Source organism: Mirounga leonina, unplaced genomic scaffold, assembly GCF_011800145.1.
Source record: "Mirounga leonina isolate KUSES-001 unplaced genomic scaffold, KU_Mleo_1.0 Mir_168, whole genome shotgun sequence".
In the NCBI taxonomy this organism is placed as follows: domain Eukaryota; kingdom Metazoa; phylum Chordata; class Mammalia; order Carnivora; family Phocidae; genus Mirounga; species Mirounga leonina.
Window position 1 is genome coordinate 49,151,303 of NW_023270426.1, and position 18,917 is coordinate 49,170,219.

The window sequence follows — 18,917 nt, forward strand, 5'->3', positions numbered from 1 at the left end:
CCGTTTTGACATATAAACTCCAATTTGGCCCCAAGTCACTGTGAGTGGACACTGCCACCAACGACTCTGACACTAGGTTATTTGTTGTTGCTGTTCGCTGTCCCTGTTTGCACATTAATCCAGTGACAATTAGGTGTCAGCGAGCGTTGTTTCTGCTTAGCTGATAGCCTTGGGCTCTGCGCTTGAAGCCCTAATCAGGAGTGTAAACTCTGCTATATTTCAATTTGGAGAAGCGCTCTTCCGCTAAGAGGCCCCTGGCACTGCGATAAATAAAACGCCTATTTACTCTATTGCCACACTTAGACATCTAATGCACTTACTACCAGCCCCCTAATCATAGCCTACAGTTAAAACCGCCTATAAATCACTCCGTTCTCATCCTGCACATTAGTGAAGCCATTTTCCCCAAACCCCACAATGAGCACTGTTTCCTTTTCTTGTTAGTCAAAAGCTAGATGATTTTTATTAGGTTAAAGACGAGTTCACAGATGGTAAATCGCGTGGAGAGAAATGAGCTGGAGAGTTACACCTAGTCAGCGCGGGACACGGCGCCGGGCCGAGGGCGGGATGTGGTTCTTGAACCCGGGCGGCGGGACTCAGAAGCGCGGCCAGGCCGGAGCCCGCACCCCGCCCGCGCGCGCACCGCGCCTCTGGCCCCGCGGCCTCGGCCCGCAGACGCGCCCCCCACCCCCCGCGCCCGTCCCCGCGCCCTGGGGCGCCCAGCCGAGGCTGCGGCCTGGCTTGGGGACTCCGCACCCGGACGGGGTGGGCTTGGTCCGGCGTCCTCCTCCCAGAACTGCCCGCACCCCCTAAAAATGTAAAAGCAGCCCCATCCGCTTTGATCTCGCTGTGCACGTTTCCCGTCGACGCCTGCTCCGAGGCGAGACCCGCTGGAGGCCCCGGGGCCCCGGGGGACCACGCGCAACAAAAGCCCGGCCGGCAGCCCCTGCTCCTCGCCTTCCTTTTCAATTCTCCCCCGATCTCAGGTGGAATTAGGAGGATTAAAGCGGCGAGTAAATGAGGCGAGTGTGCAAAATGACTCTTTTCTGAACCAAACGGCATGCTCCGTGCTGGGGAAATGAGATGCACATTTAAATCTCATCCATCCACCGCCTGCGGCCACCGCCATGTACCTGCCTACTTAGCCCAAGGGTTAATTAATTGAGGCTTCAATGCACTATTGCAAGAGCATTATTGCATTTGATACTCTACATCTGTGATTTAAAACTCTTTCAGTCCCTTGTCAGCAAGGGAGGGTTTTTAACTAGGAAATTAGCATTCAGATAAGGGAACGCTCTATTTGCTTCTGAAAGGAAGGAAATATTAAGGATGCTGGTGCACAAACCGGGCTGTCATATCCTGTCCCATCCTGGAGGGAGCGCGAGGGCCCGGCTCCCCCGGGAGCGGAGGCGACCCGGGCCGGCCTCGTGCAAGGGCCGCCGAGCGCGAGTTGCGGGCAGGAGGGGGCCACCGCGGCCAGCGGGACCCCACTCCTCGTAGTCTCCAACCTGCTGGGGCATGTTTGCCCTGCAAAGTCCAATAATATATTTTCTCCCCACTTCTTAGGAGCTGATTCTTCTTAAAATGCATTGCCACGTTACCTCAAACATTGGCTTTCTGACTTCCCTGCGGGGCTCTGACAGAGGAAGTAACCCAGTTTCTTAAGGAAGCCCGAGCGGTAAACATCGCAACAGAATTCTAATGACTGAAACAAAATCAGGGACAAGATTGCTGGTGGTGATTATTTATCCTTATGATTTCAAGTACTGGATTCAAGAGCTAAACACACTTTCCCTACTTATAATTCTTCAGCAATTCTAGCATAATTTTACTGCCTGCCCGCATTTGTGTGTGTGTGTGTGTGTGTGTGTAATGAACTGTAGAACAACAAAAAATAGTGGTTGACAAACCAATGTTCTGGACCAGAAACCAGTTAGACTCATGTCATCTAATCATGCTATAATGTCAGATGTTGACACCGTTTTCATGCAAAATGGAGACATCTTTAAGTTCTGGACTCACAGACCTATGAAAAACAAAAGAAAACAAGAACAACAAAAAAAAAGAAAACAAATAACCACCTTTGGCATTTGCTAACTATAGATAAACAAATTGCTGGTGGAAAGAAGAATAAAATGTTCCCTTTCTTGAGCTCCTCATGACCAGGAGAATTTGGAATCCTCAATAGCAAACATTTTGCCAAGTGCAAGGAATTGTAATTTCGTCTCTACTGTAGAGAAATGCTTCTCTACAGCATTTCTAATGCTATCGAACCATGGGCCTTAATCACAGGGAAATAAAATCACCTACAGTGGATTTGAGTTGGGATGCCCACATCAACAATCCAATCTGAATGAAGTTCTTTGGAATTTCCATTAATCAGGCTGAAGATTGGGAAATAGATTTGATGGGGTGTGTGTGTGTGTGTGTGTGTGTGTGTGTGACATCAATATGTTATTTCTAATAATGATCCAAATTCTGTCTTTGGGTACTTCTTACTGAATGACTGAGTATCCAGAGGTCTCCTTTGCAGATGCTAATCATTGCCTGCCTTGCTCAAAATCTACTTTTTACATCTTCTCAACAGCATTTAAAAAAAAAAAAATCAGAAAGAAGTGGTGATACTAAGGAGAAATAATAGTTGGGCTCTGTGTTTGCCTTATGGTTTCTTGGCTATTTCCATTCAAACCTTGAGTCATGATGCCAAATTTGTAAGTTGCTTTGGTCTATTTTGTTCCAAAGGACCAAGTACTCTAACATTGTTATGTACATAACATTTCAAGTGTTTTATATAATACATCAAGTCCATATAACATTGTCTCATTGGTGGCAGTCACCTTTCTGCTACCCCATGCGGAGAGACCAGATATTTTCCATTATTTTAAACCTGTTTGATATAATCCTCCAGAAATAGGAAAACTAGAACTTGGCGTTTCTGTCAGCTTTGTACCACATTTTTCCGACATTGCTCACACTGGTTCATATAGGAAGGCTTTTTCCCCTGACTCCTGGGTGGCCTGCTTTGGGGTCTTCCAAATAAAAGAGCACCGCGGGAAGAGCACACAGCATTTTGGAAGAGGAGAAACACACAAGTAACTCAATAAGCTCTGAAAATGGATCAAATGAAATGGTGAATTTTTGAATCTATATACTTGACAGCTATGCTTGGGAGGATATTCAGTGACACCAATCTCCTGAGATTACTCTGCTCTCACAACAGAAGGAGAGATCTACATGTTTGGAGTGGCTCACAAGCCCACCTGGATGCCACTTGGTTTCTGGGAAGAAACATGGAGCTAGGTACTGAAGGCTTGATGATGGTATACGTAATTTGAGCATCTTTCTTAAGGATGGAGCCAGCAAACTTATACCAGGAAACAGACTCTGTCCAAAATATAATGAAACTGAAAGTGAAAGTGACATTCTCACTAGGAAACGGATACCCAGCAAAAGTTTTCCTCAATAAGGAATGTGAATATCTCAGGCTGCAGAGCATAGATTAGCCACAAGAATTTCTCTAATTCATGAGTCTATTCCTTGCCTCCCCACCCAAATCCCCTCTGGCTCCATCTCTTCCTAGGTCCAGCTGGAAGTTCCCTTTCTAGTTCCCAAACGAAGCACTAAATGACACCCTCAGCTTTCTCTTTTGTGGGGTCAGAGGGGCACAGACTCCTCTTCCCCCAACACCATGATATCCCTGACAGAAGCAAGGACCGTGTGTCATCCTGGAGCCTCCCTACTGCCTCCGCACCGAGGAGTACCCAAAGTGGGCTCTGCACAAATAACTTGCTGGGTCAACTAGTGAAATCTCTTTATAATGCAAAGGACCATTCCAAACCCCTGCAATGCAGTTCTGTTGTACTGAAAAAATTGCTAAAAAGTGAGCCATCGCCTAGGGCTGAGAGACTGTAGGTGCACACTGATGTGTGTAGTGAGACTAACCTGTGGATTCCTGCGGGCCGGCCCAGAGAGGATGCACGGAGGGCCCCTCGAAGCAGCCCATTCCTAGATGGCCGACTTCGGGCAAACTGGAGCGGCAGACTTCCTCATGAGAAATCTGTTGAGCAATGTGGGGATAAAGTAACTATTAGAAGAAGAAAAAGAAGAAGAAGAAGGAGAAGAAGGAGAGGAGGGGGGAGGAGGGGGAGGAGCGGAGGAGGAAGAAACTAGCATCAGTCTTTCTTTATGTAGAAACTTTATGTAGAAACCAGGCTTCCTTTATGCCAACCAAAAGATCCAAAAGGTTCCCTGCCTCTGTTCACTGCTTCGATAGCGGTGACCCACTTCCCTCGTTCAGGAGCGGAAAGTGTGGGTGAGGGATCCCAACCTACCTCTTCCTCCCATGGGTAGAACGGAAAGAATTCCATCTGTTCCTTTGCTACAGATACATAGGAGACAGGTCAATTCCGGGGGCGGGGGGTGGTCAGCTCCCAGAAGCCCCATCGGTGAGAGCCAAGAGAACACAAATGCAAGAACCACATCACACTCCTTCTGGAATTCAGAGAGAATGAAACATAAATTATAAACCCAAAGACTAGTACATAAGCAAGTACCTAAGCTGTTCCTGGTAGCAAAGGAAGCTCATGATGAAAGGTCTAAGGAATAACACTTTTTAAATAAGGTGTCTTATTTTGATCAATATTGACGGAAAGAGGTGTGAGTAGTTTAAGCAAAGGTGATTTTTTTCAGAGGGGAAAGGGCAGCATATTTGCTTTAAAAGCAATAAAAATCGAATTGAAAAGAGCAGCCACTCAATTAAAGGCTTTCTTTTCCTTAGTAAAGAAAAGCAAACTCACACAGAATCTTCTGTACGAAGGCCATGCTAGGCAGCATGTAAGAAAAGCAGCAGGCATCCTTGGGGATTCAGGATCTCAAGGTTCTTACAGTTGAGACGATCTGGAAAGAGACTATTTCATTAGCCACACCCTCAAAGTTGGCCCTGTTAGTAAGTGTAATAGGACTTTTTCAGTTTCATAAAATATCTTGATAACTGGAAAGTGCCAGTTAATGGTAGCCTGTTCCAACTATGAATTTCACAAAGATTAATATACCCCTTTAGGTTTCTTAAGATTCTATCAGGAGCCCTCCCTTAGTCTTGGGTGTTTTACAATCTCTGTGGGCACGAAGCTCAACTGAAACTACCATTCAACAGCCTAACTGTCATCTTCATCTTCTTCTGGCATAAAAATACATATTTTTTCCCATAATAAAGATTTTTTATAATAGCAATAAAGTAACTCCAGAGAACATGGTTGTCTTGAGATAGCTTAACTGTGTCTGGTATCTCATAACACCCTGGGGATACAGCAGGCCCATAATACCCCCTTTTGCTGCCATGTCTTTGCTTAATTAAGGAATAAAGCCAAAAGGTCAATGCTGAAGAAAAATGTAAATCTTCAAAACTTTTCATTCTTGACCCAAACTCCGTGCCATAAAACCTCAGTTTTCTCTGTTAACAAGGAGCACATCTACCCCATCAGCCAGGGGATACTAGAATACACATTACATCGTTAAAACATGCTTTTGACACCATGAAAATAAATTCCTGACCTCTGGACTTGGAATTATGGTTCTGCCTTCTTAGAGAGAGACCCCCACAAACTATCTGCTTCTCCCCAGTGAATGGAACGCACTAAAGCAGGAGCCACCTCCTTCGTCAAACATGATTTGCCACTGTATTTCAGTGCGTCAAACACTGTGTTGACTCTCATACAACTAGAAGGCCAGAGAGCAAGGTTTGTGTGTGTCGTAAAGAGGGAAAATGAATATGTATATTCATCTCTATGGCTTATTCGTTATTCCATTGCTGCTGTGAATGCAAAATATGATTTCAGCTCCAATCGTTTTATTAGTTCACTGATTACTGTCCATCATAATGAGCAAGGTGGTTTGGGCACTGGTTTAGTTTACTGGAGATGCAGTCTTTTGCAATGGTGGTTTACAGACTGTATTGTAGGTACCACACTCAAAGTGGATATTTCTGACCAGTGATACTCATTTTAAACAAGAGATGTTCAGTCCCTAAACTGATTTGTTCACCCTGGTACAAGGAAATAATAAATATTCACTTGCCTTTGAGACTAGAACCTTCCTATCACATGCACAGCTATGCTAATTGGAGGGAAAGTGTTACTCCATTATGAAACTAATTGTGTGTCATCTGCTTCTCTCTCAGATGAATAAATGGACAGACAGATGCTATGCTGATCAATTAATGTTGTGATAGATCAATCAGTTGATCTGGACTTAGGAAATACGTATTTATGGAAGATAGAGAATGATTTACTTTTTTTTCCAGCAAATATGAGAATTCAAATGTGACTTTATTGTACAGATGGAAACAGATCATGAGCAAAGAATTGCCATTGTATTCTTGCTGTGAAAAAGAAAATTCATTCTCCTTCTTTTGCTTACATATTCAATGGATATTATGGTTCAATAAAAATGGGATGTTTAAATATTTGATAAACATGGGTAGAGAAATACATTGCTAAAACTGCTGGAGTAGCCTGGCAGATTCTCATGGAAACATAAATTAGCTTGTATATAGATGGAACTGAGTGGTAATTCTGGCCTTAAAATTACCTCTTTCTCTCCTCTCTCTCACTTTTGTTTCTTTTCAACTGTTATCTGATAGGGCTTGGGTTTTCACTGGATGTGTTTCAAACTAGGCAAACTGTCAGCTTCACTAATTAAGTTAAATGAATCTCACACTAGTGCCTAGACATTTGCAGGCTTCTCTTAGCTATCATCCAGTGGAAGCAAAGGGGGGGGGGGGTCTCAAGCTCTGTTGATTTCACATCATTAACACACTCCTTATATCAGTCTGAAAGTCAAGTTTGGGGCATCAGCAGTAGACCCAGATGCAGCTGCCCAGGCTCTGCCCTCTTGACTAAATCAGGTTGGCATAGGTGGGGAGATAAGAGTGAGGAGGAACGGGGGGCTGAGAATCACTACATTTTTAAAAGCATTTCAGATGATTCTTACCCATACTGAAATCTAAAGATGCTGATTTAAGCCATCAGGTCTCCCCTTAAATGAGAGCAAGACTCTTGCAATCTGTGTTCTAGCCGTCACTTGTTCGCTAGTGTATTAGTTGCTTATAGGTGCTGTAGCAATTTACCACAGATTTAGTGTCTTAGACCAAAACAAATTTATTCTCTTATAGTTGTGGAGGTCAGAAGTCCAAATCAGTTTCACCGGGTTCAAATGGAGGTGTTGGCAGGGTCATAATCTAAGGGAGAATCTGTTCCTTGCCTCTTCTGGCTGTTAGAGCTATATTCTTCTTACTCCTTGGCTCGTGGCCTCTTCTTCCATCTCCCAGGTCTTCTTTGACTTTGCTGCACTCTGTTTGTCACATGGGCATCTTCTCTTCTGTGTCAAATCTCCTTTTGTTTCCCTCTTATAAGGACGTTTACGATTGGCCCACCAGGATAATCCAGGACAATAACCCCATCTCAAGATCCTCAACTGAATTGCATCTGCAAATGCTTTTTTACCATATGAAGCAACTTTTACGGGTTCCAAGGATTAGGACATGGGTATCTTTGGGAGCCATTACTTAGCCTACCATGCCTAGTCTTGACAATTTCTTTTTTTTCTTTTTAAAGATTTATTTATTTATTTTAGAGAGTGTGCGCACATGTGCATGCGAGTGAGGAGAGGGGCAGAGGGAGAGGGAGAGAAAGAATCCTCATGCAGTGTCCCCTCTGAGCATGGAGCCCGATGTGGGGTTTGATCCCAGGACCCCAAGATCATGACCTGAACTGAAATTAAGAGCCGGCCACTCAACCGACTGAGCCACCCAGGCATCCTGACAATATTTTTTTAAAGTCAGAATTACCAAGGTATAACTTACACATAATAAGTTTACCCATTTAAAGTATACAGTTTGATGAGTTTTGACAAGAGTACACAGTTGTATAGCTACTACCACAATCAAGATATAGAACATGTCCATTAGCCCGAAAACTTCCCTTGTGCCTCATTATAGGAATCAGTTTTCTGTCCCTATAAGTTTGCCTTTTCTAGAATATCATATAAGTGGAATCATTCAGTATATATAGTCTTTTGTGTATTCTGGCTTCTTTCATTTAGAATGATTTTTCTGAGATACATCCATATTGCTGTGTGTTGTTAATTCATTCCTGTTTATTGGTACATGGAATTCCATTGAATGGATATACCACAATTTCCAAACTCATTCAGCAGTTAACGATGTTTGGGTTGTTTTCTCTTTGGGTCCCTTATGAATAAAGGTGCTATAAACATTTGCTTGTAGATCTTTGCATGGACCTGTTTTTATTTCTCTTGAGCAAATACCTAAGAAAGAGTTGATGGATTGTGTGATAAGTATGTGTTTAGCATTTGAAGAAACAGTTGAGCAGTTTTCCAAAGTAGGTGGATGATTTTGCATTCCTATTAGCGGGGTATGAGAAAATTCCAGTTCCTCTATATCCTCACCAACACGTGATGTGGTCTTTCTTTTTAATTTTAGCAATTCCAGTAGTGAGATCTCATTTCAATTTTAATTTGCATTTCCCTGATACTCAATGGTGTTGAACACATTTTCATGTACCAGTTGACTATTTGTTTATCTTCTTTGGTCAAGTGTCTTTCCATTTTTTTTCCTTTTTTTTGGCCCCTTTTTAATTGGTTTGTTGGTCTTATTATTGAATTGTCAGAGTTCTTTACTCATTCTACACACAAGTCCTTTTTCAGATGTGTTAGGCAAACATTTCCCTTCACCTGTGGCTTATCTTTTCACTTATTAACATCAATTATATTTTTAAGTTGGGAATTGGGGTTAAAAAAATCCACTTAAAGTGAACTCATAATACAAAACTTTAGATAGGAAAGCTTTTAAAAAGTGAAACTAAATTAACTTATATACATTTTTGAGACCTCAATTTTGATCTTAAAATTATTTACCTGAGAAAGTCATCTGGATTCCAGTCTCCTGGACTCCTGTTTTAAATTTCCTGCTATATGAGTGGAAAATTCCCTTTATTCAACTGTAATTTTCATGGGGCACAAAATAGCATTTGTTATTCTCTCAACATTTGGCTCCGTAGCAATTGTAAAATGCTAATCACAGTGCTGAGCTGACATTCCTCGGTGACATTGGCATACCGCAAAAGGTGTTTGGCAGGATCTGGGACTATACATATTGAAGTTGTTTATTTATTTTTGTTTAAGAAACAGACAGACAAGTTAATTTCACCTCCATTTGGGACACAGAAAAGAATCAATGTTTGCCAAATAGAAAAACACAAAATTGGTAAAGGGAAAAAATTGTATTTTCAAGCTTCTAAGATGGAATTAGAAACAGAAGAGAGAGAAAGATAGAGAGAGGGAGGAAAGTTACACAAAAGACTAGAGAGTGCCCCTCTTAAAATTGCCTCAGCCTTCTACTTGAAATTCTTGCTTCTTGAAAGTTCCCTGGGTGAAGATTCTGTCACATGCTAAGAGTACAAAGCAACTTCAAAATACCTGGCTGGCATTTTCCATGACTGGGCACTGTTTTAAAAACATTCTATGACTTGAGAGTTGGGGTGAGAGTTGGGAAAATTGGAATGTACAAATTGCTTCCTGCTAGAAATACACCCTTGTTTGAAGAAGGTTTCACAGGGCAGAGCCATATCTTAACACCCTGAACCTCAACACTGTCTGTCTCCCCGGGGGGTAGAAATGCCTAAGTAGTTCTGAAAACCAGAACCCAGTTCCCTGAGGTCAGGGCACCCAGATCAGAACGGGAGTTGGGGGGGCGGCGCATCACCCCGTCTTGGTAGGGAGAGCAGGGAGAACAGGACAAAGCCTGCGGGGGGCGGGGGGGGGGGAAGGGGGGAGCGGGGACACCTGCCCCACCACTGCTGAAATGGGGCCCTGGAGAGAAATGTTATCAAACCATCTAATTCTGCCCTCCTGTCAGCTTGACAGGGACTTGGAATGCACAACTGGCCCAGAGCTGATTACCTTCAGGTGCGGTTAGGTCGAGTTAAAAATTCCATTAGCAGTGCACGGGCATTGGGAACGAGGTTTCACAGGGGTGGGCTTTTTCTACTTAACAGGAAGAAATGGCTTCTCGTTTTACAGCGATCGCAGGGAGAGGGCTCTGGTTCGTTTACATTCTACCAGGGGAAGCGCCAGGCTCCGGCGGCCTGGAGGCAGAGGCCAGGAGGCAAAGGGGGAACACACTTTTCCGAGAGAAAACAGGCTGGCCGGCTGACCCCCGGCGGCGGCGCCAGACGGGGGAGGCCGGGCCTCCGTGGAGCAGCCTCGCCATGGAGTCCCCCCTCCAGCTTCCACCACCCCATCCCCCGACCCCCGCCCCCCGCCGCCTCTCACCCCACCCCCACCTCCGCTCTGCCGGCAGCCTAATTGTTTTTCATTTTCTCATAATAAGCCCCCTCCTTCACCCTAAACCAAACGCTGAAACATTGCCCTCTATTTACCAAGCTCCAAGGCGCCCAATAAAGGTGAGTGCTATTTGCTACTCTCTGCCTTGCTTTTAATTTTATTCCAGAGAAAATCAATTAGACCGTCAGCATCCCACCCTCCTTCTTTGAGGCTTTTGGGCTTGAATAGCTCATAGAAGTACTTCCCCTGGCCCCAGTATTTCATAAATGCTTGATTGTAAGGGTTTTAAAAGCAAAAAGAAAAACAAGAGGAGACAAGCGGACAGGCAACTTCAGAACAAAACTGGGCATCTGAAAGGACTCTTTGGGTTGAGCTGTTGTTCCGCCCAGGCAGCCTCCTGTGTTGCTGACAGTGTTTAACGGTCAGGGCTTATACTCCCTGCTTCTCCCCTCATCTGCACACTTAAGCTGTTCATTAGCTCAGAATGGGGCCTCCTGGCAGCGCGAGGGACCAACACAGCAGCCGCGGGGCTCTTTCGCCCACGTACTGGTTGTCTTGGGCCTTCCTGGGAGCCCTCCCCAGCTCCCGTCTTCCCGGCCCCAGTTTCAGGGGAGGGTGAGGCCCCAGCAGCCAGCGACAGCAGCCCCCGTGGGAATGTCTGGGGGCAGAGAATGGAGAGGGCCGGAGCCCCAAGCCGGCACTGAGCAAACACCTTCTGGGGCTTCCCACCGACCTCATCGTCAGCCTGGCATTCCGGGGCTTCCATCGATCTCTCAGATATTGGCGTGATGGTTTGCACACTTAGCAGCACCATTGATCAAAATGTGGCTGAGGCGCTCTGAAGGGTTCACGTATCAGGTGCGCTAAGGTACAAGGGTGGAGGGCTACCCATGCCGGGTGGGCATAATGGAGGTCCTTAATACATTTGGAAAAGGCCAACGGAGGGCCTCGGTGCTGAGGACTGCAAAAAAGTCATCATGGAGAGCCAATGACCTTCTGGGCTGTTCCCGGATAAGTACCTGTTTTTGTGTCTTATTCTCTCAAAGAGATAATGAGCCCCCGAAGTCAGGGAACTTGCAGTCCTCGTTGCCGTACATCTGTCTCAAGGTGTTTGGTGCATGTTGCTAGGACGAGGGAAGTCGTGGTGGGACAGGAGGAGGTGACACCAGGAATCTCTGCTCTGCTCAGGATGCAGCTGTGAGTGGAAACATGGTTTTGAGAGGACACTGAGCCATCTGCTGGGGTCTACAGAAAGGTCTGTGCCCACTGACCCCTGCAAAGGACAGGAGGGCATCCTCCAGATCCGAGAGGGCAAAGGGCAGGTCAGGAGTGTGAGAGTTAGCCCCAGCCTGGCTAGCTTGCTTCCAGTTTGTTCCTAGTCCTATGGACGGCCTCTGGGGGCATGGCAGAGGATGCTGAGGAAGGTCCCTTGGCCTTCTGCCTCTGCCACCGGCCCTGAGGCATTGCAAGGCTGGCCTGAGCAGGGGTAGACATTGGACATTAGATGTTTTCATCCCCGGCAAGCAGAGGAGTCTCTGTGTTTTCAGGCAGAGATGTGTATTGATCATCACTATGGACATGGCCAACAGGGTGGACCAACCCCTCAGCCAGAGCGGTGCTGCTGACAGGGAGGAGCCCTCCCCCCACTGCCACAGCCCTGGTCTTCTTCAAGTAATGGTGTGACTCTCGGCCACCATGGATGGTTTCCTTTGCTGTGGTCCGCAAGCCTACCTGAATGAGATGTGGGGTTTATGAAGATTGTTTCTGGTTTTCATTTTCATCTTGAATATGGGGCTATATCCAGGGTTACTGGCATAAAACGTGCCACACTTTCTGTGGGATAACCTCCCTAAGTTAGCTTCCTCCTGCCTGCTCCTTTCCTCCTGCTAGACGCCTTTTCTCTTCCCCGCATCTATTTTCATCAGAGCCCCCACCCCTCAAGTAATTAATAATCTACAGATGCTCCTGCCAGCCAATGTGGTCCTCTTTGCCGCCACTGGCTCTGTGCAGTTGTGGTCACAATCAGATTAAATGTCCTATCACCCAGCATTGATCAGATTAGCAGCCTTGTGACTATTCATTAACTGTATTTTCTCTGGAGCCCTATTCAACTCAATACCAAATGCATTGTTTGTGGCATAGAAAGTAAATACAAACAGGATGTCCGTTACTTTGAAAATGAACTATCTACTACCTTTCCAAAACAGGGTAGGAGAGGGTGGGTAGGACAATGCAATGTTAATTTCCTGGGGCAAAACAGCTAAGCGAGGAGATTTCTCAAGAGTCATTCAATTCCCATAAAAGGCCTTTTAGGATTCTTACTTCTTCAGTGGTTCGGGAAACTCCACTCTACCTTAGTAAATTTGGTCAGAGTCCCCTGGGGCTCCCTTTCTTGTGTGGTGGAAGTCACGGAGGGCAGGCACAAACCCTTGAAGACAAGGTGAAAAAGAAATTGGGTTATTTATGTAAGTGACTGGAGAAATCTCAAGTATGGTACAGGGTTTAACTATGATGGAAGGAGGAAGAACTTACCAAGGGCATTTCTCTGCCTGGGATACCTGAGGTCCAGAGGCTGGGTGATGCTCCCGCAGTGGAATGCAGTGTTGTGCTGAGTGATGCTGAGTCCAGCCAGAGGAAGAGGGATACTAAGGGGATAGTCTCTTCACCTTAATTCTTTACAACTTCTCCCTGAAGAAACTGAGGCCTGGGCAGTAGGGCAGCTTGATGGATGCCACTTGGATGGTGAAGCAAGTCATGCCTACCACTAATGTCACCAGTAACCGTCTGCCATCTTGAGGGTCACAAGCGAACAAGGGTGTTTCACCGTTTGTTCATTTTCAAGACTCACAGTGTTCCAGTGGGAAGAAATTTAGAGGAAAAAAAAAAGTTCCTAAATAGTTATCCATAAAAATTCCCTGACAGTGAGATCTATTAGTGAGTAGAGTGGTTGCCCTTGAGAAATGGTTAAGAATGTCATTATTTGATACTACTAAAATTATATTAGATCGAGAACTTGGGGAAACTGGGGGTTGGGGCTCTTGGAAAAGTCCATAAAGGGGAGCAGGGCCACACACAGCCCATCATGTACTTGTCAGGAGAACGTTTGCATTTTTCTTATGCACTTAGATAACTCTGCTTCTCTCCCTGTCTATAATGGAGAACACCCCCTACTTGGATCTTTTTATATAATGTGAATAATTTGGTGGCTGACGAGCTCCAGGCACCATGCTGGGCACTTTACCTTATTAGTGACTTTTCGGTCCCCTTCTCATCCCATACCGTCCCTGCAGAGGACTTTCCTACCCGCGCCCACCATCCCGTTGCTCAGAGCTGCGGCTCCCTCAGTGCGGGGATGCGGATGAACGCAGGGCCCACCCCGCACACCCAGCTGCTGCAAGGGAACAAGGAGAAAGCGCAGGTTCAAAAAATGATCAGCTGAAGACCAAGCATAGGAGGCCTTCTATCCGGGGAAGAGAGCTTAAAAAAAAAAAAAAAAAGGTGCAATCAGTGTGAATCTACCGTTTTCTTTCCCCACTTAGCTATTTTCCATATTTCTTTGTTTATCATTTACTTCTGATAGCCTGTGAATCTCACAGGAGCACAAATCCTCTCCAAAACCGATTTAATTAGGGGTAAAAAGGCAGGGATCCTATGAAAAAGAAATCCCCGTGGTCATGTAAATGTGAGGGGTAAACATTTCGCTGACAGAAAGACTCCAATATTTGTTATTCCATGAAAATCGGCCTAATGTATAAGCTGCATTGATACCCCTATAGGTTAGGTTAAATTCACCCTTGGAGAAATTTTAATTTCAGTGTTACTATTATAATCTGGGAGGTTTCCCAAGATGGAAATGTCAGTAGAAAAATAGAGGCCCATCTGAGAAACTCATCTAACAGGCAATTTGGGGGCAAATATATATATTCTGCTTTATATAGTTTAGCACTAAAATGTATTTGAGTAATACCTAAGAACATGTCTATTTAATCTTAAGCAATGGGTTATGGGAATCATCAAAAATCAAACACAATAAAAAGGAACAATATTTATGGCATTTTAAAGCCTATCCTATTATTGGTTAGTGCTCCCCTCAATTGTTTAACTGCAATTCGTTCCACTTTCTCAGTGAGGATGATTTTTATACATCTGAGTTAAAAAATAATGCTGCTTGCAAGTGAAAAGTTAAAGACCAAGACAAGGCCTATTAGAATAACATTACACTTTTTTATTCCCTGCACTTATTTCGTCAATTAGTAATTATTTCCCTTTTCCTATGCAACAAAATAGAAGCCATAAAATCTTTGATTTAATGAAAACTTCCTTTCCAAATAGGTCCTCCAACTCTGCTGAAGGCTTATAGGTAATTTATCTACCTCAGTAGGCAATGACCTTTTGTGAATCAGGAGTCATTCCTCACTCCTAATGAGATGGATCCAGATGCCATCCCACCCTCTGCCTGTCCACCGCCCAGCCCCCCGACGCCTTCCTCCAGCAGAGAGGCTGCACCGCTCCCACATCCTGCCTCCCAACTTCTCCAAAGTGGGCTATAATCTGTCCCCGCACCCCGCACAGCGAACCTGCTCAGGATGGTGAACCTGCTCAGGACGGAATCACCCTCTTCCCTGCGCTTCCTCCTTGAGGTGGCTGAACATTGAATATTCTCTAAACTGCCCTGAGGAAAAAAGGGTGGAGGAGTGGGAGAGGCCAGGAGAGGTCTGATTTTTGTCTGGGAAGTAGAAATAACTTCCCGGTGCCTCCAGAGGCCTCCCTGCCTACTCATCTCAAACCACAGTCACAGAGGAGAGAACCTGGTGCTCGGAATACCACCTTAGGCTCACTGTTGTGGCAGCGAAGAGCAGTGCATGCTGGGAGCCACACTGTGGTCTCCAGGCACTTTTGACTGAGTTGATTCCAGTGCATATGTTTATCTGTAAATTGGATCACGCATTGCTGACTGTATATTATACACATGTATGACTACTTATAATGTTTTACTAATATGTGCATAGGACACTAACTATATATATTACTGTATTTGTATATGTATTTACTGTCCTGTACAATATATTGAGTGCATTATAAAGCAAATACAAATCGATTAGAAGCATTGGATAAATAATAAAGATGATAAAGATTTTAATATTTTCTCCCTGTTTACCTCTGGAGCTTGTAAATCTGCCTTCTACCGGCCCAGAGAGGGGAGAATGATACTTGTGCTCTTCTTGGTCCCAGGAGATCACTACATGGCGATAGGAACAGCACTGGGGCCACTTAACCTCCCGATATCACACGTGCTCCCCACCAATGTCTGAGGTGAAGGGGCAGGAGGTTAGTAACTGAAAGACCAAATTGTTTCCCCCACCCCACCTTACCCCATCCCTGCAACGTGTTTTTCACACTAAGCTTTCCATTCACGGGAGTGGCCTTTGCTAAGAGAGTGAAAATATTTGCAGATGACTAGCTCAGGAATTCCTTCCGGAAGGTCTGATGAATTTATCTTCAAAATAGGTGGGCAGTGGTGGAAGGTTTAGAGATACAGGTGTAGGCTGTGAAGGTGTAGGCCCAGGTCCCTCCACGATGGCCCATCAGGCGCAGCCTGAGAATGTCCCACTGCCAGCCCCCAAACCCCGGCCGCCAGGCAAGGGCTTGTCCTTTCTCACTGAAGAGTCAGGAAGAAATTAGAGGTGGTCTTTCACTAGTGCCTTCACCAGAGGAACATCCACCTGAATGGGAAAGATGTGAACTTCACAAATGTACCACCAGTAGGTTGGGGGCACGGAGGGAACATGGAGTAAACTCAGCCCGAACATCTCCATGCCTGATGTCTGATGGTGATTGCTCCCTGAATCCACGTCTGTGGAGCATAATCAATATTTGAAAATAACTAGCAAATCAAAGTGCATCAGAAATTGAAACTTGGAAATATCTCTCCAAGCATTTTAAAAATGAGTATGTAAATTCATATAACTAATTATTTTAAATGCACGAAGTTGGATAAAACCCTCTACATACTAATCTTAAAGATAATTTTTTTTTTTTTCCTGGGGGAAAAAGAAGTCTAATTCTAATAGGATATTTCCTTAGACGTTCTGATATTCCTATTTAAAGTCTAATAAAACAAAGAGTCATGGACAGAGAAATTGTGTTTTTTGACAATAACTCATTCAAAGAAGAATAGGATTCCTTGATGACTTTTTGCACTTGAAAAAAGTAAGCTACCAAGAATACTAAACACTTGAACCTATGTTTTAGGGAGATAATTTTCCAAAAAAATAAAACAAGAAGAAAAAAGCCCTACCAATGCCCGGTTTCTTTCTAGGTCAATAATTCTGCTTTATTCACATGTCTGGGTGAGGCTGGCGAGTGCGACCTGCCAACTGAAGCCACTGGATTTGACACATTTCAGTGTCAGCTGTGGGATTTCTGCCTTAAATCTGTCAGGACGGCCCTGTGGCCACTTCTGCAAAAACGCTTGGGGACAAAATTTATTGTTATACCTCAATAGCTTTTTGTTCACCTCCAAAATAGGGGTCCAGGGTCATACTAATGATTGTGGAGAGACAAAATGCTCTCTCTATATTTTATTAAACAGATTTCTTAATAATTAATCAAATGTGAAAATTATTTTCCATCACTCTGACACTAAGGCTAAAGCATTGCAATTTTTTTTCTCAGCCTGTTTCTTTTTCTTTTAAATTGCCCTCTGTGGATTCCCTCAGCTACAAAGCAAGTGAGTAGAGAAAGCCCAATTTACGACTTCGCTTTTTAAACCATAATCACCCCTCTGGGCTTCTACTGAGGAAGGGCTGGGGGGATTCTGCAGGTTGTCCGGTAAACACCTGAGAAAATCTGTTCTTGGATCCCCCAGAACCATCGAGGGGCCGTGATACCCGGGATAGGAACAATTCCATGGAGGTCCACTCTGAGCCAGACCACTGGGCACCTCTACTGGGAGACGACAGTGTTGGAATAAAGACATGGCTCTTTCTCTCAAATAGCTTGGTGAAGTCAGAATTGCTTTGTTCATTTTGCAGATGTAAGCAGAGGACACTGCACTGCTGAGGAACTAGCCCCGAGTTCTCCTTCCAGGCACTCGGCAGTAACGTTGGCTCCATTTTCAGCCTCCGGCAAGACCGGACCTGGAAGATGTCTTAGGGAGTCGGGGCCCTACTCACTGACAGATTAATACCAGATAAGGGACATTGCTAGGGAAATGCACAGCAAGCAGTTCTTCCGACCTTTCCTTACTAAAAGGTCAGAGAGAAAGCAGAGGTGGTCTTTCATTGCTGCCTTCATCTAAGGACATGCCATCTGAACGTGTGAGATGTGAGCCAGGCAAGCACAGGACTAAGTGTGTGCAGGGGCTCAGGGGGGTGGGACTGTGGAGTTGGGCTTATATTAGCAGAGGGGGCTCGGAGGGGTGTGTGGGCAGGAGTGAGGGTGTGTAGGTGCACGGCCGAAGCCACCAGACTAGGCAATGCAGGAGCCAGGTGGGCAACAGGACCGGGTTAGAGGCGCACGGAAAAGCAATGGCTGCAGGCAGCATCGTCAATATTCTCCCTCTGAGCACTAATTACATTATTAAGCAAACAGACCAACACAGGGTGGGAGGGACGGAAACATGTATTTAGGATCTAGTCACTCTCCACTTGGCTGTAAATAATCATGGGCATACACAGTTCTTTCCCTCCCAAATACACTACTGGGCACTTTCCTTGCTTTTTCTTTAATTTGCTAAGCTTGAGAGAGAGAAGTATTGTTTCTCATGCCAGCCATTCTCGAAGAAGTCAGATTCTCTGTGTTGCATGCTACCCAGCTCTATCAGATATTTCTCAGACTGGTGGCCAGAGCAGCCACCATCCCCCTCAGAGAAGATGCAGGATTCAGGAGTAGCAACATGCATTTTCTTGGCTGTAAAGAGCATGCACTTGCTAATTAGACCTTTGCAATATACAAGAGCCCCAAATCTCCTTTGATCTAGCTAAATCCAGCCTAAAGAGGTGGGTGTAAACACAGGCTTGGAAGAAACCAGGAACAACATGGAAAGGATTTGTATGCAATGGGAATAAATCTGTTACCAAAAAAAAAAAAGTCTAAGAGGAGCTTGCAGAAGGAAATCTGCAGCAGGCTGAGCCAGCCGGGTGAATGGCAGAGAGAATAGAGGCTATTTGAATACTGATGTGGCCCTCACTTTCTTCCATTTCCATTAATGACATGCTCATCAAGGGCAAACAATGGGACCGGCTGCCGGCGCCTGTCACAGTGTGTGGGTGCTGGGATGCCAGGCTGTCATCCCTGGGCTGCATTTAGAGACCTGCACGCTAATAAGAAGTGCTCTGTGCCGTCAATGCAGACAGGTGCTTCCGCGGCTGGGACATGCTCCATTCCCTTCCCCCTGAAACCCTCCTCTCCCTGCCCCCCTGACAGACACCATGAAATGCACAAATTAACAGCCCCATCATGTTGGGCTGCTGCTGCCTGCGGTGAAAGCAGAAAATCAAGTTGTCACCCAGGGTGCAGTGATAAAGCCACAGCCTCATTTCTCTGTTGGTGCCCTA

At 45.1% G+C, this 18,917-nt stretch overlaps 1 long non-coding RNA gene across 1 annotated transcript; it reads right to left on the minus strand.

Moving 5' to 3' along the window:
- Positions 1-3,882: 3,882 nt before the first annotated feature.
- Positions 3,883-18,444, minus strand: LOC118016927. Its single transcript, XR_004680976.1, has 4 exons — positions 12,713-18,444; positions 11,379-11,554; positions 4,332-4,896; positions 3,883-4,057 (listed from the first exon to the last, which is right to left on the minus strand). It is a non-coding gene; the product is annotated as an uncharacterized LOC118016927 (long non-coding RNA).
- Positions 18,445-18,917: the final 473 nt, after the last annotated feature.